The sequence below is a fragment of the Rhipicephalus microplus genome, chromosome 1 (assembly GCF_043290135.1).
Source record: "Rhipicephalus microplus isolate Deutch F79 chromosome 1, USDA_Rmic, whole genome shotgun sequence".
Taxonomy (NCBI): domain Eukaryota; kingdom Metazoa; phylum Arthropoda; class Arachnida; order Ixodida; family Ixodidae; genus Rhipicephalus; species Rhipicephalus microplus.
The window spans coordinates 23,549,173-23,571,623 of record NC_134700.1 but is presented as its reverse complement, the minus strand read 5'-3'; the positions used below and the strand labels follow the sequence as shown (position 1 = coordinate 23,571,623).

Genomic DNA, 22,451 nt, shown 5'->3' with positions numbered 1-22,451 from the left:
CATCTTTCTTGATTTTTCCAGTTGCTCACAAGGTTCATCACTCACAATCAACGATGCCCACGAGATTTTTAAAACTATCGCGTTAAAACTGGCATAAAAGGGTAACAATGTATGACTGATTGAATAAGCTTTTGCAGCTTATGCCAAATCACATTGGTGTGATGTTAAAATCCCATGGTCCATTGTTAGACTACCAAATGTCATGGTTTTCACTTTTATGTCTGTTTAGGGGTACAGCAATTAACTGGCCAGGAAGTGTAAATAGATCTTTATTTGGAAACGTGCAGAAGTATGATAAAGTCAAACTCCCTTTCCCTTGAGTAATTTGAGTTGTATATGTATTTTTAAATGGTGTTTGAAAATCACAGCAGCTGTGCCATTACACCGCTTCATGGCAAAAGCTTAGTATCGAGTTCTGGAGAATTCCTGCACGTTGCCTGCTGCAGATCAGACAATCGTTAATCTGGCTTAAAATTATATAGTATATATATTGCATTCTCACTTTCAATTTTGCTTATTATGCAATTTAACTTACCCTTCGTGAATTCATCGATATTTTTCACATAATAACAGAAATTTGCAGAACTTCATGCCTAAAAATAGTGTGACACAATCTTCACTAAAATATGGCCATCAGTTTATGAGAAAAAAGTGGGACGCATGTGGCTCATCGACCCATGAAGCATCTTTGAATAAGTGAGGCAACACATGTCACATTGTCTCATAAGGGCACTAAGCTGTAATTCTGCTGCCAAATTTCTTGCCCAAAAAGGCCCAATGGAAGCAGTACAGAGGAACACTTCTAAAACTGTGGGAGAAAAAATTTCAGATTTTCTATGCAATTCTGCGCCTCTGCCTGTGGCATTGAGTCTAGCGGCTCTGTCCCAAGGTCTTCACATACACGTACCCTTTCAGCTTGTGTCTGTCTTGTCGGTAGGTGGCAATAATATTGAAACTTGTCGAAAACAAGGAGAAAACAGCAGGCATAGATGAGTGCACGCATTCATATGAAAATAAAGAAAAAGGAGAATATTGCTTTTCATTCACATTTAACGAAGCTGTGTCTATGCATGTCTTGTCTTGTATCTGCAATGAATAAGGGCGAACATCTTAGTTAAGCCTGCATTTTCGCAAATAATTAAAATTGTGGTAATGAATCATGGCAAGCCACTTTGACGTGGTGTCAATGCACTGAATGCTGTAAGTGTGTTAACAAATGCTGCATCATATTCGTGTACTCTATTCAGGTGTGACATATTTGCTTTTCTCATATATCTTGCATGATTTGATGATCTTGAAAATTCATGTTCTCTTTTGCATCCTGGCTGTATGAAGCAACGATTTTGCCATATTTTTCCTTTGGCACAAAATTTTAGCAACAGTGTCTTAGCCACAGCTTTTGGTCTCATTGGCTCTCCTCATAATGATAAAAAATATCAAAGAATGTGCTGTTTTGTGGCATCCATCAAACATGAAAAAACAGTTATGCATGTATGCTATGTTGTTAGGCTATGCAAGGAACTGCTTCATTTTTCATTCGAGTGCACTTCCACAATGATTTTAGGCAGATATAATTTTTGCAATTTAGAAAGAAAATCTATAGTTGCATGCTAAAATTCTTTAAAAAATCTGAACAGAAGAATACCATAAATTTGAAACTTTAGCTACCTGGTACGCAATATGACACCGGCTGAAAAAAAAATATTAACAGAATAAAAGATTTTAAACTCAACATATCACTACCATGCATTGTAAATGTGCAATATATAGTTTCTCAGTTTCCTAATGTTTCTGGTACACCGCAACTGGAAGGCATTGTGCTGATGGCAACGTAAAGTGGCAGAGAAAGTTTTACTGAGGAAAAAGTGGGATGCATTCATCCTATTAACCATCAAAAGGTTAAGAAATTGATGCTCAGCAGTGGAGCTTCCTCCACAGCAACAAAAAACCTGCATTGAACCACAGTGCATGCACACACTATCTCTCCAGCACTTTGCTCATGCACTCTGTCATGGCAGAATTTGGTACCAATGCAGTGAACAGCTGTAGGCCACTGTTTTCAACATGTGTTGCATATAAGACTCCATCAGCAACAACGGTTGATGAAAACTGTTTCATTGCCTTTTTTAAGTTGCCAATGCGTGATTAGACATTCTGAATTACGAGCTTTCCAGTGACATAAAATAAATGCACATTAAAAAAAATTGATTGGCCGTAGGAAATAACCAGGCCCTCGAAATCCACAGAACCGTTAAGGAAGGGTAAGTATTCATTGGTACAAGCACATTCCTGGAGCTGAGTAGCCAGCTGTGCTACACAACTTCTCAAGTCTTATTTCTTTTAATGTGCCAGGGCGGATGCCGTGTATCATACTGTTGCACAAGTTTTCTTTTATTTTGGTGTACTTAACATTTTAAAACATTAGTAAACTTTTAAAACATATACAGTTTTGCAAATCATGACTGTTGAATCGAACACAACAAAATTAAATTTGGAGTGTTAAATCACTTAATATTTCTAGAGATCGAATCACACTTGTCTAAAACACCCAGCCGACCGCTCCAGTTGCTGTTTTCTGCAGAAATATGTTAATGCCGACGCCGTCTGAATATATAACATGGCATACGGCATGCTAGGCCTTTGTGCGATAATTTAAGCGTGAACAGAAGCATGTAGCTAAGGTGACGTAGAAGCCGTCACTAACAAGAGCCATGCGCTCCGCTGCTCTGGACAAGTGTGGTTCCACCTGTACAGCTGCAGTGTTGGCATTTTTTTGGTGCATGAAATTCTCCATGTTCACTTTACATCTGGTCTACTATATAAAAACATGGAAATAAAAAGAATAACAAATAAAACCTTTTAGGTCTGAGTGAGAATAGAAGCCAAGCTGCTTGTGTGGCAAGCAGGCATTCTACCACAAAGCCACGTGCCTGCTCAAAAGTAATTTTCATGCTTTACAAATACACGCGTCTAGTATACACGCTTCACAATACAATATGTAATATCGCAGTATTTCATGGTACAAATGTGCATTGTCACTAGCCATCAGAACGTGTGATTATCATAATGACTTCGTTGTTTAAAGCAGCCATGAAAAACAAAAGGCACAAACGCTACTGGAGTATTCTCTTAGGACCATGTACTGGGTGCATATCAAGTGTAAAAACATTTCATGCACATAGTTGCTCGTGGTTTAAAGCATACTACACAGTACCTGTATTGCGTGGTCTATCCTGTGTCCCATCTCTGCGCTCTTCGAAGTAACTATGTGTACGTATCAACAAGCTCGCTTAGCCACCATTTAGAAATCCATTACGCAGACTGCAACTATATGCGAAACCCTTACTAGCACAAGCCACTTTAAACATTGATTACGTAGTAATAATCTGCAGTATGAACTTTTCAAGTAATGTTACCCTGCAAAAAGTATGCACTAGGTGGTTGGAGTATGCACTAGGGATAGGATATCACTGTTGTGTTCTACTCAAACCTTGAGGGTCCCCTAATTTTTTTCACCAAACAATTGTAAGATTCATAGACAGTAATGTTCCACAAGCATGGTATTGTAAATAATCACCCTTTTGGCCAATACTAGAAGAGTGGAGGGGGTGTTGTTAGGAGTGAATTTACAGGCTGTTAAAAGTGTATGGAAAATTTGACAGATTGTTGTGTAAGTATGCAAGCATTAGGGCATGTCAGTTCATATTAAATAGCTGAAAAAGATCACAGGCAGGGGTCCTGATAGGACTTTTGAAAGCATTTCATCCTAGGAAAGAAGTGATGTGTCATTGACACATTTGTTGAAACTTGGAAGGTCAGAAAAGTATTTCAAGCGTAGGTATGTGACGTTTCTTGACAATACATGACTGTGACATTGCACACTTCCATACTGCACATGTGTCTGTTTCCTAACATACTTGCTAGCAAAGCCACAACAGGGTGTTTATCAATTTAAATTTTTTCAAATTTAGTGATTTTTCCAGGTTTTTCACATAGATTAAAAGCAAACTCCAAGACCATAATGTCTTCTTGGAAAATGTGCGGTGGAAAGAACACTTTAGCAGTAAAAAAATAAAATAAGAGGCACTCATACAAAACAAATGAACACATTTTACACACTCACTCCTAATGTTGTGAGTGTATGTGGTAAATATGAAAAAATGTGTGTATCTGGTCAAAACAAAACTTGCGACCCAGGCACTGAGGAAGTTGGCTGTTTGGTTTTTGGAACAACCAGAACACAACCACACAAATAAAATCAACTGCAGCTGCAAGTTTGAAGGAGCCTGCGATAGTCCAACAGTGCAGCCAATGCTGCTAGGAAACGTAAAGGTGGCGCTATCTCGTGGCATTCGTATAAAACAAGGATGCAACAGCCCGACCAGTTGGCTTACTGGAGCACATTCTAGTTCATTATAATGGCTATAGCCTGCAGGCCATTTAGGATTTGATTAGATTACCTTGATCTAGACTACTGTATTTACTAATGATTTGCATCCCCGTCTCATTTGTACATGTCTAAAATATACTTTTCAGCAAAAAGGAGTACTTACGTATTTTATGCGACCTTGTCTTGACAACGACTAACAACAATGTCGCGACAACGAAACTGTACAGCAAAATTTACTTTATCCTGTCTTTCACTCTCTTTTTTTTTTTACACAATGCACACATGCTTGTTGGTGTTTTATTTCTCTGGGTTCTGACACGTGGAGCACAATGAAAGTACTCAGACACCTGCAAAAAAAGCTGCGGTAGCATTTGAAGCGCTGATGTTTGAATATGGGGTGAAAAAAAGGAATCTGTCAGACCGCAACTGCTTCGCCGATTCCATAGGTAAATAAAAGATGCAGAATCGTGAGTTAGGCAAATTGGTGAGTGTTCACCGTAGAATATTTTACAAAGGAACGGGTTAGAAGCAGTCAGAGAGGGTCACAGCGCTGATTTCACAACTGAAATTTATTTGGAAAAGGAAAGAACATATATAGAAAATATTGACTCATCAAAACTATGCCCATGTACACATTTGTTACAACACAGAATGATTCATGTCTTCTCTAAGACCTTATGTTCTTCATCTAGACGAGTGTTACATGAAATACTTATGCACTTGTTGTTAGATCTAATGAAAATGCTTTGGCTACTTCACACATGCGCTAATCAACATGTCAATATTTGATATTTGTTTTCTACAAGTGCTGCACACACAGGGCTGGGTAGTATCGCAATAGTATTTAAGAGATACTTTTGAGTGTCTGTATTGCTGTATCGAGGCACTTTTAAAAAATGTATTTGTATCTCAGTAGTGAAATACTTTCACGGTGTATCACATGTATCGCGATACTATCCAGGACACGGGTATCTTGTTACTTTTTTTTTTTCGTAAATGAGCTGAAACGTGTTGACAATGGGGAAAAAAATTTCTGCTGTGACCTTGGCAGTACACGGCAAAATATGCACCCACCATTTCTACATTTCTGCTGAGGGCGAAACTGACTCCTACCTTCTTGAAAGCGAGCTAGTTGCTTTGCTACCCGCATCCCATGATGTGTTTGAATGATGGCCTGCTTCAGCGTGACAACAATGTTATACTGCTATATTGAATTCCAGCACAGACATTTTCATTGTGAGGAGTATTGTATACTGCACAATGGGCGCCATTTTTTAAATGTATTTCCTCATGCCAATTGAACGAGTAGTGTTTGTTTTTCTCGTTTTTTTTTCCACTTTTCTTTTGCAGCGCCCATTTGAAAAACTGGAGCTTATTGCGGAAGCCACAAACCACCCAAAGAGAATTTGGTGCCATGTGCCATCTACGATACTGCTTTCTGCAGAGCATTTCTGAAAAACGCCAGCATGGCCAAACAGCGATTCGAAAGAGGTCTTTTTGAGTTTCCTTTCGCATTCCTTGTTTTGTCCGTTCTTAATTCTTTCTGCCTTTTCTAAGATGTTTCTAGAAAACACTAAACCTTCAACTGGAAGTTCGTTTGTTTATGGTTCCAGCACTTCGCTTGAACTATGCTCCTTCTAGCATAACTAATAGTGTTGCTGTTGAGTTCCGGATTTCAGTGTACAATGCGTGTGACTGATGCTCTCATATGGCATAGTTTTTTATTGCCACTGATATCTGTAAATATGTGGTTATTAACAAATATGTGCAGTGTAAGCATTTTTTGTAATGCCTTAATGACACTCAAAGAATGGCAAAAATATAATAACTCAATTTCATTTGCAAGTTTTAATGTGCTGCACATAACAAATGTTTGTATGGAGTATAACTATCCCCGACATAGACAAAAGTATTTTAGTATATGTATTCTGAAATACTTTTTTGTCTTTTTGCAAACGTATCTCTGAAATATCCTGTCACATGAATTACAAATTTATCTCAGTATCTGTATTTTATGCTTCCAAACCACGCATTTCGATATCTGCATTCCAGAATACTTTTTCGGGCATCTCTGCCCAGCCCTGAGCACACATCCACATGGCCTACAACGAGCTGCCAAATTAGACGTGATTTTAGCATCTGATAGCATTAGCCCATGCTCTCTTAAGCACACGTTTATGTAATGCCCCATTTCACCTAAATATTCGCAGCTGCAAGACAGTGGAATCCCATAAACCACGCCAGTAGTGCAAGGAGCATATCTGTGGACATGACTGGAGACACATTTGTTCCCTTTCCCTGGCTGCTGACACAATGCTCTGCCTAGACGATGGCGTTCCAGACACTGCGATCAGATTCAACTCCGTCTTTAGGGTATAAGGCAAAAAAATACTTGTTTATTTAACTGCGTTCGGAAGCGCTCTGCTGTCACTTGAGCGTCCCCGCGTCCCTCGCTCGCGCTCTTCTTCTTCTTCGTTTCCTTGTCCCAGCCCAGAACGTGAAAAATAATCAACATTCCCGGCCGCGCAAAGTTAAACACATAGTTCAAGTGGGTACAGTCTTTGTATCGGCCTGATCCCAAGGTGACCGCCTTGCAACTTGATCTTGCAAGAACGAATGACACCGTCTGCACTGCGGTACACTTCCGTGACCCTTGCAAGCTTCCATAGCTGGCGTGGAGTGTTGTCCGCATGCACGAGAACGATGTCCCCTTGCTTCAATGCTGTATTTGATTTCGTGTCGGCAAAGTGTGCAGATCGTAACTGCAACAGGTATTCTTTTTGCCAACGCTTCCAAAAACTTTCAACCAGCAGCTTCCTGTAGTTGTGTCTGCGTATGGCGTCTGATCGTTTGGAATTACTGTTGACTTCGTCAGCGGTTGCATACGGTATGGAAGTCAATCTTCGTCCAAGGAGAAGTTCGGCTGGCGTCAAAGTGCAAGGTTCTCCTGCATCTGTCTCGATGAAAGTCAGAGGCGTAGAGTTTACGACTGCTTCTACCTCCGCCAGCACTGTCGATATTTTTTCGTAGTTCAGACGAGCTTTGCCGATAATTTTTCGCAGCGGAAGCTTCACTGATTGTACAAAGCGCTCCCACCATCCACCCCACCAAGGAGCATTTGGTGCTATAAACTTCCACGAAATGCCGTTGGTGCTGATGTGACCAGCGACGTCCTCTTCAGAGAACATTCGGTTTAGCCGCTTCATGTCTGCCGATGTCTTGTGAAAGCTTCGTGCGTTGTCAGAATAGATCACCCTAGGTAATCCTCTCCGAGCTGCAAATCGTCGTAGGCACAGCAGGAAAGCCTCGGATGTCATTTCCGAGACAAGCTTGAGATGCACGGCTCTAGATACGTCGCACGTTAAAAGTGCAACGTAGCACTTCGTGTCCCCTTTCTCCGTGCGTGCATACAGAGGGCCTGCGAAGTCGACTCCTACAACTTCGAACGGGTTCGTTGGTGTCACTCGATGACTTGTTAACGGAGCAGACTCAGCAGTTCCTGGGCCCGCACTGAAACGCTTGCATATATTGCAGCCATGCAGCACTCTTTTTACCAAAGAGCGAGCTCGACAAATCCAGTAGCGTTCCCGAAGCTGCGTAAGTGTATCGCTAACTCCTCCATGTAAGACTTGAAGATGGGCTCTGTTTGCCAAAAGTGTCGAAAAGTGGTGACTTGACGGCATTATGATTGGGTGCTTGACATCTTGTGTGGAATGCATGAGGCATAAACGGCCTCCAACCCGAAGAATTTCGTCTTTGTCTATGTAAGGGCGTAGTTCAGGGATTCGAGATGTAGACGGTCTTCAATCGTTGGGAAATAAACTTCCAAGGTTACTAAATGAACTTAGGGATAACGAAATTGACTTAGAAAAAATCACCTTTAAACAACTGCGGAATTATTTCCTCCAGGCGTCATGATCACTCGTTTCTGTTACTTGTAATTTCTGAAGAATGTATTTTTGTATTTTGTTTTTGTTGACGTGTATTTTGTATACTGCTTTGTGTTTTTTTTCACGATATGTTTCTTGGTGTCTTGTTTTTTTTTAGGAAATGAGTATGCATTTTGTGGTGTTGCCAAAGCAATAAATTAGGCATATTTCTTCTTTTTATGATGCTTTTTTCTGTGTTTTGCAAGGCAAATGCGCCTGTATTTCACAATGCGAAATTATTTGTTTATAGCATTATATGTACCAATATGTTACACCTGTACAGTGTTGATTACTCATTTTTTTCGTATACATGTTTGTATGTTTCGCTCAGATGTATTACGCAAATGCTTCCTTTTTTTAAGGCAAATACGCCAACATTTTTTGCATCTTTTGAAATAGATTTTTTGTTGTTGTTGTTTAAGCATTAGACGTTTCGTTTTATAACACATGTACAGTGATGATTTCTTTCTTGTCATAGACCTGTTTATTTTACGCGTATGTTCCCGAATGTTTTTATGAAAGTGTTACCGCTGCTGCAATGTGTTCGGGGAGGGGGAAGGGGGGCCTGCGGCCTTGTCAAGCTGGCATCACGCCGGCTTTTTCTGCAGGTCTCCTGCATCATGTATCCTTGATGCGAAATAAAGTCATTATTATTATTATTATTATAGACTCGACTGGTTGGCCGTTGGTCAAAGTGGTGAGTTCTTCAAGAAAGCCTTGCTCTTGTGTACATTTTATCCAATACTGTTCAGCGTTCAGGATTTCTGTTGCCACGAGATGTCCTGTATGATTACTTCTTTTTCTGCATCGGTCAGTAAATCTGAAAATCCACGCAGTGACTCTGAGTAGCTGTTGAAGCCTGCTGTACCGTTGAATATCAATTATCGGAACTGAGAAGCGTGTCATTAGTGCGACGTGGACTGTTGTAACTTCACCTTGGGTGGCTTCCGCTATGTCTAGTTCACAGAACTGTAGGGGCCATTCAGACATCGGTTTAGTTAGCCACTCAGGACCATGCCACCATTTCGAGCTGCACATCAGTCTTTCAAGCGTCGCGCCACGTGTGAGTAGGTCAGCCGGGTTGTCCGTTCCAGGACAGTACCTCCACTTTGATGGATCTGTAGTGCACCTAATTTCATTGACTCTGTTGGCTATGAACTGTTTCCACTTTTTGACGTCACCTTTTATCCATGACAACACAATGGCAGAATCTGTCCACATCGTGTAGTCAACTTGAACATTCCTCAAAGCCCTTTTCACGTATGCCAACATTCTTGAGCCGATTAAGGCAGCCAGCAGCTCCAATCGCGGCAGCGTTGTCTCCTTAATGGGTGCTACATGGGACTTCGCAATCAACAGTATCGGCTTCTCAGGACTTGATACGACGTATATCGCTGTTCCGTATGCCGCTGGACTGGCATCGCAGAAAACATGTACTTGAAGCACATTGGTCTTCCTTGCTCCGCCGCCCAGATAGCGAGGAACGACGACGTCTTGCAGTTGCGGCAGCTGGATGACCCAATCATTCCATTCTTTTTGCAGGTCATTGGGTAGGACTTCATCCCAGCCAATTCCTCGTATCCACAGTCTCTGAAACAATATTCGTATGGCAATAGTATATGGTCCTACAAATCCCAACGGGTCAAATATTCTTGATGCTGACTGCAAGACAAATCGTTTTGTACCCGTCTGTGCTGTCAAAAACCGGAGTAGGTTTTCAACCGAAAAGTTGAATTCATCCTTTGCAGGATTCCAAACCAAACCCAGGACCTTGACCGACGTCTCGTGAAGAACGACCATCTCATTACTAGTAGATTCCACTTGATTTTCAAGCGTGCGCATCAAATTTGCTGAATTTGTTGTCCATTTTCGCAATGTCATGCCGGCCGATTTCATTATTGTGCGCGCTTCTCGGCATAGTTTAGCGGCTTCCTCTTCTGTGTCGGCACCAGTGACTAAGTCATCCACGTAAAACGACTCGGCAAGAGTTTGCGCAGTTTGTACCATGACAGCCGGTGCTGTTTTCACGTGGTAGAGAATAGTAGCTGTGAGCAAAGATGGGCTACATGTGGCTCCAAAGGGCACTCGTGTCATCCTGCACTCTTGCAGCTTGCGCTTGGATAAATCTCCTTCTGCAAACCAGAGAAAGCGGAAAGCGTCTCTGTCGTCCTCCCGAATCCCAATTTGAAGGAATGCCTTTTCTATGTCCGCGATAACTGCCACCGGGTGCGTTCTGAAGCGTAGCAGAATTTGCACGAGGTCTTGGTATAAGTTGTCTCCCTTTTGAAGGCAGTCATTAAGGGACTTGCATCCTTTGGCATGTGACGAAGCGTCAAACACCACTCTCATTTTCGTCGTCAGTGCTTGTTCACGCATGACTTGCTTGTGCGGCATGTAATATAATTTCGTCACCTCTGCAGGTACGTCACTGACTACTTCGGCGTGTTCTGCCCTCAAGTACTCCCTTATGGTACGGTCATACGTTTCGAGCAGTCCTTTTCTGGAGTTGAGACGGTTGACAAGCTTGTCCAGTCGAGTAACGGCTACTTGCCTGTTGCTTGCAAGCTCGAAATTATCCTTCCAAGGGAGGGTCACTTCATATCTTCCGTTTTTGAAGCTAATCGTTTGCTCAAAGTGCCTCATGGTGTCGCTCATTTCAGGTGGCTTGTTTATCGCATCGTAATTCCTATGTTTTCAAGTTCCCAAAAGGAGCGCAATATCTCGTCGGAATCGGTAGCTTGGGCTTTTAGCACGCACACCATCATTTGTGAAGTAGTTGGGTGGGACACCAAGTGCGATGTGCTTTCCTGGAAGGTCCATCCAAGCTTGGAGTTCAGTGCGATCAATGATTCGTTGCCTTCGCACCGTGAAACTTCGCCGGTCAACACTTTCCACATTGATCGGACCCGATAAGTACGCTGATGCCACTCTTAGTTATGATAGATCGATGTTGGAGCTCATCGGCAACATCGTTTCCCAGCTTCTTGAAAGACGCAACGAAGGCTACGTCAATTGCAGTCTCTGCGACGTCTTGGCAGATGCTTGGGATCTCTATTGCAGTTAAGACTATTTCCGCATCGGAAAACTGGCTTCGCAGTCGTAGTTATACTATGCGACGCCTCTTAGCCTCTTGGTCCGATGTATTTGCGAAAGTATTGAAGGCTATTCGAGTTGCTCCCACGCTTTTCAGCTTGAGGTGCTTGGACAGATCTTCAGTTACGAAAGTCCTCTGACTGCCACCATCGAAAACGCCTCGTATGTAGCGGCAGGTGTCATCATTCATGGCCCATGCTCTGAAAGTCTGAAGAAAAACGGAAGTGGTAGAGTCTTCCTTGACGGGTCTTCTTCCAAGTGATGCACAGACTGTCATAGTTTTTTCGTAGTTCTTGTAAGCATAGTCTGACTTTCGCGAACACCTATCGGGATCGCACATGCTTGTAGCGTGTCGAGCTTGGCATCTGGAGCAGGAAATCCTCTTTTTGCAGTCCCGTGCCCGATGTCCTTTGGTGGTGCAGCGGAAACACCTTTTGTCGTTGGAAAGCAGTTCCTTCTTCTGCGTCAGTGACAAGTCAGCTGTGCAGGCTTCTGATGCGTGATGGCTGGACGAGCAGAATACGCATTTGTCCTTTTTTTCTCGTACCGAGTTGCTGTGAAGCACAGATGACGTCGGTTTCCCACGCCGAGAGTACGTCGGCTGACTGGCCACGGGGAGTGTTCCACGTTCTCGTCCTTTGGCATCCTTAAAATCACTCTTCTCCAGGCTTTCCAGCTCGATACACAGGAAGTTGAGCACACGGTCCAGTCCTAAGGGTGTAGCTTCAGCTCTCGAGTCATATGCCAACTGGACGGCACATGATCGATGATACTGCACGACTATATCCCGTAGAAGAGCACGCAGTAGGATGTCGCAGAGCATTGACGAAAATGACGACTTGTGCACGCCCAAAGTCTCTAAGCCTCGGATATTCACGAGAACTTGGTCGTACAAGCTGCGTAGCGCTTTGGTGTCAGTCGATGAACGGACAGGGCTTAACATCCGTAGATTGGCAAAATATTCTTGCTCCAGGCGCGTCTTGTCCCCAAATCGCTTCTGTAGCATTTTCATGGCGTCACTGTAGCAACTTTCTGTCGTCGGAAGGCCCGCAATTACTGATGCAGCGTCTCCTTTAAGATACAGTCGCAGGTAATGGAACTTCTCTGTGGCAGTGATGCGATTGTTACTATGAACAATTTGGCAAAATTGTTCCCAAAATTCGGTCCACTTGCATATATCTCCAAAAAAAGGAGCTATTGTCAGTTTAGGCAATTTAACTCCAGTTCCGTCTGATGGTGCTACGACTGTCTGGGCAACTGTTTCTTGAGTTCCGGTCGATGTCCTTAGCATGCGATCTTTCTTGCTGAGAATCTCAGTGAGAATGCGCGTAGCAACGTCCTCGTATTGTAAGACAGCGTTATACTCGACCTCGAACTCCTCGTCAGGTATATGCGGCTCAATCTCGTTGTTCAGGTTTTTAAGCTCTTCGTTATTAGCCTTCAGCCTCTCATATATGGAGTTGAGCTGGTCATAGGAGGCAGAGTTGTTAGCGAGGAGCTCACTTGCCTCGTTTATAATCTTCGTGTTCTGTGCTCGCCGCGACGTCCGCTTTGACTTCAGTCGCTCCATGCCGCTGCAGTTGACTGGTAGCCGTCCGTGGGGTCCTGGTTTTCAATCCCGGTTCTTCGGCACCAATGTTTAGACGATGGCGTTCCAGGCACTGCGATCAGACTCAACTCCGTTTTTAAGGTATAAGGCAAAAAAATACTTGTTTATTTAACTGCGTTCGGAAGCGCTCTGCTGTCACTTGAGCGTCCCGGCGTCCCTCGCTCGCGCTCTTCTTCTTCTTCGTTTCTTTGTCCCAGCCCAGAACGTGAAAAATAATCAACAGCTCTATCCACCAAAGTACACACATTATGCACTTTATTACGTGCTGAGAATGACATGTTTATGCAATAACGAGCACCAACATTTTTCAAACCATGTGCTATCCTGTGTATGTATGGGATAACTGCCTGCCTCTTTTTCTTGCTAATTTCTAGTGCACTAGAATCACAATGATAAAACTTCTCGATCTTTGAAATAAGTTTTTCCGACAAGGAGCAAGTCACGTCACTCGGAAAGCCAGAATTTGCAAGGGGAGCAACTTGTGCATCAAATGCATGCGCCATAAGGTGCTCGCGTAACTTCTGAAGAGCGGCACCCAGCACAGTTGATGCAATGGCTCCCTGTATGGTTTTGAGGGGCCAGAATTAAAATTTAGAATTGGCTTTATGAATCTAGGTTGGTATTGCTATATATGTGATCTTTGATGAAAGCCTGTCTTAAATCGAGAAACTGTAGCTCATAAATTTTTTGAAACTCCAAAGTGAAACGCTGACATTTCGTTTTCCTTAACATCTTTCTTTATATTAGCAACCAGTAAAGAGCAATTGTTAATGTCCAGTAGAACTAAGAAGTCATGTACATATCAAACAGCGTGTGATGATAACCAATTCAAATGCTTTTGCAGCTGCCCGTCTACATACCCAAGAAAAATATAACAAATACAGGTATATTCATGATTCAATGCAGATACCAGATTTTTGGACAAAATTATTTCCCTTCCAAGACACAACAGTAGAATTTAGGTGGCCTGCATGAGCTCTAAAAACGACGCAATAGAGATGCCACACTGGCACTGAAACAACAACTCATCATTATCTTCTCTCATGCACTGCTTTATACACTTCAAATCTTCACATTGGAGCAAACAATAATATAAATCTTTTACGTCTATACCGAATGCATTGCGGCACAAAAAAGGTTGTTCACTTAGTGATAAGATGATAGATTCTCAGTTAGAAATTCTTAGCGGATCACAAGTCTTCAAACGCTCCGAATTTCTTTGAATATACTCTGAAACATTTATTTACCAAGTGTCTTTTTCTGAAACAACAGCTCTTAGTGGCAACATGAATCTTCACTGAAATAAAAACTGATAGTTTTTGCCTTTTTGCTTTTTTTACACTTGCCGCTACATGTTCCTGATTAAGTGTTAGTAACAGGGCATAAACTTATTCGTTCAGTCACCCGCTTTGTGCATCAACACTTTTTTTTATTAATATATACCCTAAAGGCCCATTCAGGCATTACGCAGGAGGTTTTAGTTATACAATAAATTTGCAAATCAGAACATTGCCATTATAAAATTAAAGTGGTAAACAATGTAAAATACAGTTCCATAGACAAAGATGCAAAAGGAAAAAAAAATCGTGGCAGGAATGAAAACTCAATAAAAGACACACAGCTATAGTGCAAAAAAAATATATATACAGAAAATTGCCATGAAAAAAATTGCCCCCTATCTGCATATTTGACCAAAAATGTCGTCGAAAGACTATTGTATTTCGTCTGAAAAGAGTGAATAGACAGAAATATTTATTTGATGTTTTGCACGAGAAAACTGGTGAATGGGATCCTGGAGGTGTTGCGTGAGACATGAGTGCCATCTGGCGGTAATTTCAGAAAACGAAAGAATGGCCTTTGTTATAGCGAGCACGCAGCACGCAGCATGCGTGCAATCTTGGAGGCCATATTTTGTAGATTTCAAGACAGGTAGCAGCACAGTATCGTTTTAGCAAAGCGTAGGAGACTCGCCTTTCCATGCGAAGCGTCGCATTGTCAGCTGCAGTGCTTAGAATTACTTATTTATACCTTTTCTAGTATAAATAAACACAATGTACAATATCGATGTGTTGATATTGTGCCTCAAATATGCTCAATATTTGCTTTTTATTGACAATCGTACAAGTATGAAGGCAGACACTTGAGCAATACTGGTGGATGCTGTGGATGTGGTCGTACTTGAGCTTTTTGCTGACAGACCAAAATCCCAAGCAAGACTATCATCTTTAAGGAGAAAATATATTTACAATTAAAGAAGAGTAAAAATAAGCACATACATGCACTTACAAACTCACACAGATAGGTAAGTCATATGTCCAAGAAAATATCGAATTGGTTTACAAAGGTGGCACGATCAATGAATCAAGCGATGTCGCTTGGCAGTGTGTTCCAGTGATGTGTGCTTCGAAGTAATGGTGAGTGTTGATACATAATTGTGCGTGCCAAAAAAGGGTGTATTTTGAATTGGTGATCAATATGTTTCAAAATATTATGAGGTGTGTTTGTACAAGCTTCATGAAGGCACATTTACTATGATAAAATGTACGAAAATGCAACAACAGTGACGACAGTCTGCGGTTTTCAAGAAGGGGTAATGAAAGTGAGTGTGTAATATCTGTAGTGCCGCAGTTGCGAGAATACCACTTGGTGATAAATCCTGCTGCTTCATTTTATTTTAATTCTAGTTAATCGATGAGATATGATTGATGTGGGTTCTACATGATGGATGCATATTCTATCTTTGAACGGACAAGTGTAGTGTATGCTAGCATTTTAGAGGTATAGTTCACCAAGTAAAGGTTTTTTTGAATAAATCCAAGTGCTTTTGACCCCTCACTAGTTATGATATCGATGCGCTTATTCTAAGGCAGGTCAGAAGATAAATGAATTCCAAGATACTTAAATAGAGATACTTTTTCAATGGGGAGAGCTTGAATTTCATATTGACTCATTTCTGTTTTATGTGCTCTTGTAAACGTCATGGCCTTAGTTTAGGAAGTGTTAATTTGCCATGGTGACACCAAAATGCGAGTTTATTAGGGTCCAACTATAATGACTCGTTAGCTTGGGTAATGTCAATTTTTCTATAAATGATGTAGTTGTATGTAAATAATTTGATAGTAGATGACAAACCATGTCCAATGTCGTTGATGTAAATGAGAAACAAAACTGGTCCCATGATTGATCCCTGGGGAACACCAGACTTTGCATGTGAAAGTGAAGATGCATGTCCATCCACATAAATTGATTGGCTGCAGTTGCTCAGAAAATGATTTATTCAGCTTTTTTCCAAACCACTGGCTACCTTATCATTATACATAGAGCCATCTAGAGTTGAAAAGAAGCCTTCCTTGTCAGCAACCAAAACATGCAACTTAGCTTCCAGATGCGCCTCAGACAGCATGAACACCGTTGTGAGGAGTGACCAGGCTATGTACAACAAAGGCAAGCTGAAAAAGCCAGTAGGCTTTTTTTGTGAAGCTAAGTTGCGTGTTTTGGTTACCTTCATGCTACCTTCATTTATGTACTCTTCTATGAACATAATGATAAAAAATACTAATGGATTTATAACACCATCTCAAGGAAATGAAATGAGAAGAGAGTGTGCTACTCTTGAAATATCTGCAATAAGTGCATAGCGGAGGACGTTTGCAGCTGCATCGCCAATAATAATAAAATAGCAATAATATTATACAAGGCAAGACATAGCCCAGCAAACCTCTTGTGATGGCAGTTCTAACATAAGCACCAAACTAAAAGGCCTTCAAGCCAAGCCAAATTTGTGGCCACGACAAATATGCACAAATTTACCGATGTGAGAAATGCTGTGCTTGGAAAGTCAGATATGATATGTGATATGTAGAAGGAACATACATCAAAATAGTGCATGTACCAACATGGAAGCTAAGAAATGCTTTAGTCAATGGGAAGAATAAGCTGCCGAGCGAACTTTCTGTAGTCTTCTTTACACTGTAATCTGCCACGAGTGTGACAACATGTCAGTCTATGAGACGTGTGATTTCAATGAAAGAGTTAAACAACACAACAGTTCAAAACGAAGTCACCAAATAATGGGTGGCCTTGGATGCCCTCGCTTAACATGCGGAATATACAGGCTTTCAAATTGACTGGTCAAGCAACCGTGTTCTCGTCGAAGAAAACAAGCTTGCATTATGCCAGCACCTGGAATCCCTGCACATTCACACAGCTGCACATATACTGAATAAGATTTATGGAACGCTGACCATATACTTTTGGTGCTTACATCACGCACCTAGTCATACTTAAATACGATGTACCTTTCTTATGGCTGTCATTCAGAACAATATCAGGTGCCCAAACATCAGTAAACTTTGTGTTATTTTGGTCGGTGTATCCTTTTGTTTGTACACGAAGAAGAAACAGTTATGCATTGCCTTTTTTTAGGCCTCTTCTAGCTGTTCACTGTAGTTGCAGTCGAAGGAGTGACTTTTTGAGTATTGATCAAGGGTAATGCTTATTTTTGTGATAGTGGCACAGACTGCCGCCAGTTTCCATGAATTAGCCAGGTTTTACCAATGTTCCTACAGTTTTCCAGCAAGGCCCCGATTCCCCGACTTTCCCAGGTTGGTAGACAACCTGCACAAACAAAGATAGATCGCAGTTAACTCGCGTCCTGTTCTCTGTCTTATGCAAGCGTCATTCTGCACTTTATTACCTTGGAAGTACTTGCTGCTAGGCAAGTTGGTATAACATTATTAGAGAAAATTCTAGACGATGCGAATGTGTGGTGCAGTGTAAATATTTTCTGTAGTTCAGCTGCGACCGATGCTCTTTTTTTGTGCTTTTTCATTTTTCCAGTGGTGCTTAGGCATCTATAATTTTCCTCCTTAGCTTAATTACCTCCCTGAAGCTATGCATCATCTTGCCCATTAACAACCATTGTTAAACTATTGTATGTGGCATTGTTGATACAAAATGACCTTAGAGTATATGCTAAAGCTCCTGCAGGATCACCGGCTGAATGTGACAACCAGTTCACCATTTATAGGACCCGAAGTATTGACATTTTCAATATATCTGTTGGCACAGTGCTTCATTGGAGTCATGCAAGCTTAAAATATGGTGCTCCCACAGAGAAATTTTTCTTCCTGTGTTGTGACCAATGGGAAAACTATGTAGACAATAATGAAAAGAGATCACAACTAGGCTTAGCTGTGTGATGGCTGCCTCAATAAAAATGTAATAAATTAATGCAAGAGTGCTTATATCACCATGGTGTTGCCAGTTTATTACTACATTTGATATGAATCTCTGCTCGCTCCACCATGGTGTTCCTAAGGGCGTACACAGTCTTACCTCTGAGACAGCATTGCCAGAACTAATTTCACTGTCACAATCTTGAACAGGTGTGCAACAAGCATGCGCCAGTGCAGAGAACACAAGAGAAGTGGTCACTGCTTGCATGTTCAAGGTCGTATGCACGCACACTGGGCTAGGATTTTGCAGTGTCTTACATTTTGAGTGGAGTATACATCGTGATGGCGGGAGCCATCTCTGTGGTCACCAGCTAGACTGTCACAATGTGCATATTGTTGCTTCAGACAACTGTTTACGACAAAAAAAGGGCACCGTAGAAAAAAATATTTTTAGGCTAATGTAAGGGCTTGTGGTGAGGAGACTCTCAAAAAGTATATGGTGTGTCATCTTGCAATAGTGAAGCAACATTTATACCTAGTTTATGTTAGTAGGAGTCTGCTAAACATTGGCCATAAAAGCTTGTGGCTGGAGAAGGATGATGTCCAGAAGATGCCCTCCTGAAATGTTAACCAGCACCGTCCTCCCTTGCCCTTCTTGGTGCACTGGAATTTTTGCCCTATAGGTACTAATTCCTTTAATGGGTACTCTTGAAGGGCTTCTGAATAAGCTCACTCTTACCACCTGCTTTACCCGAGGGCAAATCCTACTGTTGGAACTTGTTTGCTTGGCAGAAATTTTTAACAGGAAAAGAAGCTTCACTCGTTACACAAATAAAGCTACAGCATTGCAAGATTACTATGATGTTATGTACACAGACCTCCCACATACAACTCACTAAAATGTCACCAATTACCTCTATGGTGAGCCTGATTATGCCTTAAGACAGCATGTAAGTTTCTTGATCCTATACTTTTTAATCAGTACATGAACCTTGAAAAAACAAGATCATCACGTGCAGTGCATAAAACCAGTGCTTATGAAGTGCAATGATGCCATCGGAAGCATCAGCAAAAGTAAATTCACCCTGCTGGAAAGCAAATTGTGCGTGAAGCCTGTAAATGTACTGTTAACAAAGTCTTCTCGACAACTTCATTACTTCTACTTCTGCAACTTTTATAATTCTGTCTCTTCATACCTTGCTGTCAACCCAAAAATTATTGACCTATGAGGTGTTACTCATATGACCATGCTCATTTAACATACCTGCAAGCCTCAGAGCTAACATAATAAAATTGAAGACTTTAACAAATTAATGCTCTCTGCTACTCACCCCTTCAAAAAACATTTTTAGCATCCCCTTCAAACCTGTTTTTTTAAAGACTCAACAGGCACAGTGACGTGACTCATGAAAGGCATATCCGGAGCTTGTGGTGCAACTAAAATCTTTTTGGAACAGCATAAAAGCCGCCTTAAGCTTTTAAGCTAGAGCTGTTGCACCACATGTTACAGGGAACTAGTTCATGAACATACTTGGACTTCTGCTCAACATAAACGTAGGCTTTTTGCTTTTTTGCAGACATCCCCAATTTATATAAAGCTACCTAGCACTTTCTGGGAATTCACATGGCATTTGTAAATGACTCTGGCTTTCAACGATAGTTTAGCTACAATATTGAATCACGGACTGGTAAGACTATTTATGCATTGTATTTACTTTCCAAAAAAAAAAAGAGTCTGATTATATTAATGCTTTTATTAGTACAACCTACTCGTTCAATCTGTGGAGAAGTGGTTGCTGACATCGTTTATGTACAGAATTGTTAGGTCCCCGATTAATGAGCACTTCATAAAAAAAGGATTTTGTAACTGGTCCTTACTGCCAATTATTTATTATGGCTCGACAAAATTTAGAGTTATGGGGGAGTAAGTAGTTACACTTGGCAAACTGTTTGACATGTACAGTCGTCGAGGTCGAGAAGCCCAGCCGAGACATACCGGAATAGTGGAACACCCTGCTTTCTAGGAGAAGTAAAAGTGATTGTACAGCATGCGGTACTGCTGATAAAATTTGCCCACTGTATGGACCTAAAACTTAACCACCTTGTATGAAATATTTTGAAAGTAAACTGTAACAAATAGGACCGCAAATAAAAAAAAATAACTAAGTGGTCAGTTCTATATGCAGGTACTAAATTACTGTATTTTAATACAGTAGAGCAAGACTGTTGTCCAAGCACAACTAGCTCATTATTACTTTTATCTGACAGTAACCACAACAGTTAGAAACTATTTGGCTGAAGTCACGTGGTAACTTTTGTAGTATAAGCGGGTTCAGATTGTTAAGAAAGTTGGTGCCCAGCAACGTTTTCAACTACATTGCACGTTCATGTTTACTGTGATAACATCTTCAAATCGCAGGGGTAACGTATGGATTTCAAGCGTATGCCATATACTTGCTCCCTGAGAGAACACAACAACGAAGAGTGCACGCATGGTTGACACAAATAATGAAATTTATGAAAAAGATGTAGCAGGTTTCGTCTCTTGGTGCAGATCCCTGCAGGCACTTACCTAATTCTCACCCCATTTTGCCAACAAGCAGCCCATGTAAAACGTTCGAACATGCGCTATTATGTCGGGTCATAACCAGTTTCCTCTAACCACCTTGCACTTAGTTCTGGCACGACATACGTTTCAAAGATCTATTTCTTGCAAACTGTGTGAGTAATTGTAGACCATTTTTCAACAGTTATTTTTGTGCTTACTCGATAGGAAAACATGAGCTACAAATTTTCTAAGTTTCTAAAATATGAATGGTAATTGAATTGTGAATGGTAATCTACACCCAGCCTTGGCATACATTTCCTTTATAATCATTTTCAATTTGAGGCATGGCACAAATTTTGAAGTACGACTGAAGCCTCTCATATGCATGTTTCGTTTATTTGAACGTGCCATTTAACAATCTTGAATTAATCCTGCAATGAACTAACATCTGAATGCCTTGCGAATTGCCTGCCACAAAATATATTTTACTAGGTAAATTGTTCTGTGCTTTTTACACAAGCTGAAGATGATGACGATACTGACTGCCGCATCGTCACTGATGAGGCAGAGGATAGCGCGTGTACAATTTAGGTGCACACACGAGGCCCAATGTCAGTGCTACATTTCCAATTTAAACATGAGCGCGCGCAATATGTATGCTTTACCGCAATACACAGAGTGCACTTCACCGCAAGGCACGACTGCCTTGCGGCACTGTTTAATTTTAAGAAAACGCTTAAGGTGGCAATTTTGACCGGACATTTATAGTGCTCCCAATATATCTTCAATTTTATTTCCTTTTTTTTCCCTTTGTATACACCACAAGAACAGACATAGCTTATAAAACCGATTATCGTAATCGGCGACAGCATATTTAAGCCACTGGGAAAATAACGTCGTGTGAACGCCTGCGAATACTCCATCGCTTCCAACTTGTGCATTTCGTATCTGTCTCACGCAGTTACGCAAGAAGAAGCTTCAATGAAAGTTTTGGCGCAAGCATACACTTCACCGAAGCGACACATCGATCCTTACGCTACACACGCACTTACCAGACATACACGTACGGCATACATCCACAAATAGCATAACACACGGTGTTCATGATCGGGCAAGTCGTTACCACATTGCTTATAGACAGTATTACAGAACGAGACCACGTATCCATGCGCAGAGGCGGTTCTCGCGAATGCATAAAGCTCCCAGCCAAGCAAAGACCACGGATAAATAACCACCGCACGGTAAAGATCCTCACAAGTTAGTGAGGAACCTTAGACCTTTCGTTCCCACCACCTAAACGTCCCCCAAAAAATGTCCAACACGGCGATCTTGTCGCCGTCTATTTATACGTTTTCAGCCAAGTCAAACCGGTTTTAAGCGGCTATCGGGTGAACCGAACGCTTTTGCCTCGAAAAGGTTCGTGCCACCCGGTGGCAGCAGACGCGGCCCATTCTCCACATGTCAGTCTCCGTTTCCTTCACTTTCTTCTTAACCGATAGTTATTTTTGGTTTGGCCACCTGCTGTTTTCTAAGTATTTACCAGTCAACTTCCTGGTTCGCTTCCTCCATTTTGTATCGACATTCTTTATGTACAAGTAGCTGAAAACCTTCCTAGCCCAACGCTCCTCCCCCATTTCTCTCAATCGCTTCTCAAATTTTATCTTGCTGCTAGCTTGCCTGCCCTCAAATGATGTCCATCCCATAT

At 41.5% G+C, this 22,451-nt stretch overlaps 1 long non-coding RNA gene across 1 annotated transcript; it reads right to left on the bottom strand.

The window, feature by feature from the left end:
• Positions 1–15,086: 15,086 nt before the first annotated feature.
• On the bottom strand, positions 15,087–22,030 carry LOC119178629 (uncharacterized). Its single transcript, XR_005110733.2, has 3 exons — positions 21,799–22,030; positions 17,437–17,638; positions 15,087–15,244 (listed from the first exon to the last, which is right to left on the bottom strand). It is a non-coding gene; the product is annotated as an uncharacterized LOC119178629 (long non-coding RNA).
• Positions 22,031–22,451: the final 421 nt, after the last annotated feature.